At 40.0% G+C, this 5,213-nt stretch overlaps 1 pseudogene; it reads left to right on the top strand.

Moving 5' to 3' along the window:
* The first annotated feature begins 1,600 nt into the window (after window positions 1-1,600).
* LOC102379422 lies at window positions 1,601-2,439 on the top strand (annotated as a pseudogene).
* Window positions 2,440-5,213: the final 2,774 nt, after the last annotated feature.

Raw genomic sequence — 5,213 nt, 5'->3', positions numbered from 1 at the left:
TACATTTTATAATGGATCCTGAAAGTAAAGAGACTCAAGCCGGATCAAGAAATAAGGAGATGGACATTCTGAATAGATAAGTGAGTACTGACAATCAGCCATTCCTTCTTCATGAGTTTTTCTTAACACTGGAAGAAGACTATTCATCACTGTCATCAATTCAGTGTCAAAACACTTGAAAAAACACAATTTTTTCTATGTAAAAGTAGTTAGTTTGTTTTTTGTTCAGAATAAGGCTAAGCAGTGCTGGAGATAAGCAAAAGTAAGATTACTAATAACCATGTTTCCAATTCTGTTGATTTCCCTTACTTAGTAGTCACCAAACAGCCCATGTGAACTTTAACATGATTGAGTTGCAGTGAAATGGAACATCTGATGAACACAGCCTTTCATCATGGAAGAATCCTACTCATTTGAGCTGAGCAGACATCTTTCCCACATGAGTATGACTAATATTGTCAACTTTAGCAGCATCTAAACATTTAAGCTTTATTTAAAACTAAAAGAAGTTCTTTTTCCAAATAAGAACTTAGCATAATCTATGCTGCTGTTGGCAGGAGTTGTGAAAACAGCTGCTGCTATTACAGTGCCTGGAGGGACTGCTCCACTTATTCTTAATTAAGCCTTGGAAGAAATGGAAAAATAACATTGGTTTTATTTAACTAACATCAGCTCCTGAAGCTTCCAGGAGTTAGAATCATAGAATCATAGAAAATTAGGGTTGGAAGGGACCTCAGGAGGTCATCTAGTCCAACCCCCTGCTCAAAGCAGGACCATCCTCAACCATTAGCCTTCTTGTTGCCAAGAAGGCTAATGGCATACTGGGCTGCACTGGTAGATGTGTTTCCAGTAGGTCAAGGGAAGTGATTGTTCCCCTCTATTCAGCACTAGTGAGGCCACATCTGGAGTACTGTGTTCAGTTTGGGCCCCCACTACAGAAAGGATGTGGACAAATTGGTGAGAGTCCAGCAGAGGACAACACAAATGGTGAGGGGGCTGGGGCACATGACTTATGAGGAAAGACTGAGGGAATTGGGCTTATTTAGCCTAGAGAAGAGGAGACTGAGAGGGAATTTAATTGCAGCCTTCAAATACCTGAAGGGGGTTCGAAAGAGGATCGAGTTAGACTGTTCTTGGTGCTGACAGATAACAGAACAAGGAGCAACAGTCTCAAGTTGATGCAGGGGAAGTTTAGGTTAGATATTAGGAAGAATTTTCTCACTAGGAGGGTGGAGAAGCACTGGAACAGGTGGAATCTCTATCCTTGGAGGTTTTTAAGACCCGGCTAGATAAAGCTTTGACTGGGGTGATCTAGTTGGGGCTGGTCCTGCTTTGAGCAGGGGGTTGGACTAAATGACCTCCTGAGGTCCCTTCACTCCTATTTTTTCTGATTCTATGATTCTAGATCATCCCAGCCAAATCTTTGTCTAGCCAGGTCTTAAAAACTCTCTATATAAGGAGTGGTATTTCATTTTTTAATCACAGAAAACATGTGGCTTTTTTGGTTACTTTTTTAAATCTTAAAATTGGGATTTCTTTTTAATCAAAGAAAACCAGGAGCTCTGCTCATAAACAACTTCTACTCTTAAGAGATCAGCAAATGGCAGACAACACCAGTACAGTAGGAGGCATGGGAGTGGCATGGGGTGGCTTCCAGGGAGGGCTTTGGCAACGGCGTCCAGGATCATGGGCAGGGCCAGGGCAGGGAATGGCCCAACACCACAGGTCCCATAGAGGCAAAGCTGAAGAAAAAGCTTGGCTGCTTGGTCAAGTATATGAAAATCAAATCTCTTGAAGAGATTTATCCCTTCTCCCTTCCAATCAAGGAGTCAGAAATCATCAACTTCTTCCTGGGATACTCCCTGAAGGATGAGGTTCTGAAGATCATGCCTGTCCAGAAACACACCCAGGCTAATCAGTGTACCAGGTTCAAGGCTTTTGTTGCTACGGTGACTACAATGGGCATGTCAATCTTGGTCTCAAGTGCTTCAAGGAAGTTGTTACTGCTTTCTGTGGGACAATCATCTGGCTAACCTATCCATCGTACCAATGCAACAAGACTATTGGGGTAACAAGATCAGTAAGCCCCATACTGTACCCTGCAAGGTAACAGGCTATTGTGGGTCTGTTTTGATGCATCTTATCCCAGTGCCTCATGGTACAGGGATTGTATCTGCTCCAGTTCCTAAGAAACTGTTGATTATGTCTAGTATTGATGACTGCTACACATCAGCCAGAGGCTGTACTGCCACATTAGGCAACTTTGCTCAGGCCACGTTTGATGCAATCTCGAAGATTTACAGTTATCTAACCCCTGACCTCTGAAAGGAGACTATGTTCACCAAGTCTCCTTATCAGGAGTTCACTGATCATCTTGCCAAGACACACACCAGGGTCTCAGTGCAGAGAACCCAGGCAGCTGCTGTGGCAACATCTTAACATGTTTTTGTATAAGACAATAAAGTGATAAGCAGGGGTCCTAGTTTTCCCTGATAAAAAAAAAAATCCCCAATTTTTTAATTAAAATAGTAACCCAAAATCCACATTTTTTCATGATTATATATATATCGTTGCTGCTGTGCAGTAGCATCATCATCATGGTTCATGCCCACCAATGCTATGTCACCATAGCAATGAACTACTTTGTCATAACTTGTCACTATGATGACATAGCATCTTTTCTAGATGTGCCCTGCATGTAACAAAGAAGCTCCTAGTAACACAGGATCCTTAGGGTTAGACAAATACCAGTAACAGCTACAGATCCTCACCACAAAGTAGATGCTCTTTTCGCATTTCTTTCTATTCAGTTCTCCTACCACACCAATTCTGAGTTTGTATACAGTCATGATAACCTCCAGAGTGTTACTGGAAAAGTTCTGGGTAGAAAGTTTATACTAATGCCGTTCTCCCTGTAGATTTACTTCCTTCTGATCATCAGTAGGGGACTCAGAGTTCTTTTCCCTCTACAGCTTCTGGCCATCTAAAATGCTCAGTAAATAGATCATGCAAATAAAGCGGTTTCCTGGTCATTCCTTCCCCTGTTCTCTAACAGATGGAAAAAGAGATTTCCTTACCCTCTAGAACATAGGATTTGCATGTTTTTTGCAAACTGAAGTATTTTGAGTTTGAACTCAAGATTGTGTGTGAACTTATTCTGATTTAGGGCTTGAAAAGTTTTTTCATTTGGCCAGGGGTCCATCTCTTATGTTGGCAGAATACTATCATTGCAGATGCCTAAATGGCACTTACCTGCCATTTGGTCACTTAAACACAGTTTAGAGGACCAAGGTTCTAATACTTCTTCCCCAAGAATTGGTTTGAATTTATAGTTTTTCTTCTTTCTAATACCCTACCTTAATGAGAAGGGTGTGTGGCTCTGTACAATGGTTGCTACAGCCAAAGGGAGGGAGCCCTGGGGTCTAGCTTGGTTCTTTACTCTCAATGGGGCAGCAACTTCCCCACAGCTCTCTATTCATTGTATCCAATGATTACTGATTTCAAGGTGCAGTGGCCCAGCTTCAAGAGAAGGGCTAGCAATAGAGGAAGTCCTCAACAGTGCCTTAGCTCTGGGCTAACTGACAGATTCATAACCCATTGGTAGTCCAGCGATTACAAAGAGATGGTAAGTCATACTACGTAAAGAATGGTTACCTAAAAATGGTTTAATTCCTTTCTTTCTTTCACAGGGAAATGATGTGTGCATCATATATGCTACATTAGCCTTGCACCTCCAAAATTCTAGCCAAATCTTTGAGTGGCTGGAAACACTTCAGTATTTGTAAAAGTTTAATCTAATAGGTTCATGAAAATTGGGGAAGAGCCATTAAAAAAATCATCTTGGTTTGATTCCATAGCAAACTGATTTGAAGGTTTCCCCCTCATTGGTATTGTGCAGTTTTTGGATAAGCATCAATAACATTTAGCTTCGTTCACATTTTTTGCTCAACCCAGGCAAAAAGATCACTTGGAAGTGATCTCTAGAAGGATTAGCACTTGTATAATAATATGTCTTCTTCTGAGAAATATATCGTTTGATTTGATTTTTAAGAGCTATTACAGAAAAAAAATTAAGGCTTCTGAGACAAGCATTTACAATTATATAATGTAGCTTTTGCACTCAAATTCTTTGGAAAGAAACTTATAAATATCTGGAAAAACTGAGGTTGATAAACCCATGCCATGTCATCTCACAAACCTGGGAGAACACCAGCCACAAGAGAATACTACCTTTTAGTTATTGAAATGTTTAAATGCTGGCATAAAAGGAAGCTGTCACAATATACCAACTAAAAGGGACTGCTGGAGGACCATTAGTTAAGGATAGATAACACAGAGCATGATACAGAAGAAGTCACAATGCTAAACAAATCTTCTGTTATTATTGCTGTAATAGATAAAAATTATCATTCATATATTGTCATTGTCAAATAAAAGAAAATAACACACTTCTGAGACCTCCAGCTTATTTAAGGAAAGAGCCTAATGATCATAAGGATAACAGCAATTAAATTTTTATTGTACAGTGCACACACACACACACACACACACACACACACACACAAATGCACAAATAGGCTATTTGATATATTGGCAAGAGAACAGGGCACCAAACAAAAGAGATTATAATGCCACTTTAGGACATGCTTGTTTGACCCTGAATGTAAAGGGAAATGTTTCCTTCACTCACCAGGCACCAGGGAAATTCCACTGAAATGATTTTTCTCTGAAAGATGTGTGAGAAGAATAACAAAATCAAAAACTGTTGATAACTTTACATGTCACCCAAATCAAATGGATAAAGGGAAATATGCGATACAAAAAAAAAGCAAGGGTGAGGAAAAAATCAGCCTTTTGAGTTGCCTGCGGCGTAGAAGCTGAATATGCTTTTTTATTGAATACAAAGAATGACTAGTTTTGCTTATTTGCATAGCACTTCCTAAAGTATTGCAAAGTCCTAAAAAGTACGCTCTTACATTATCAATTGTATTACAAAATGTAGCTATGTGACAGACTAATTGCTGCAACGTAGGATTCATCTGTGCCCTTAGAGAGCTAAGGAACATCTGGTGTGCATTCCTGTCACTTCCTCCTTTAACACCTTGATGAGCTGTGTCATCAGCCTCACATATGTTTGTGCCTAGGTTACAGCTTTGCTTCTCCCATACATTGTAGAAGGAAGGAACAAATCTTGTAATCCATCTGAATCTAGG

Source organism: Alligator sinensis, unplaced genomic scaffold, assembly GCF_000455745.1.
Source record: "Alligator sinensis unplaced genomic scaffold, ASM45574v1 scaffold740_1, whole genome shotgun sequence".
NCBI lineage: Eukaryota > Metazoa > Chordata > Crocodylia > Alligatoridae > Alligator > Alligator sinensis.
Note: the sequence above shows the minus strand (reverse complement) of the source record. Positions and strands in the feature narration are given on the sequence as shown.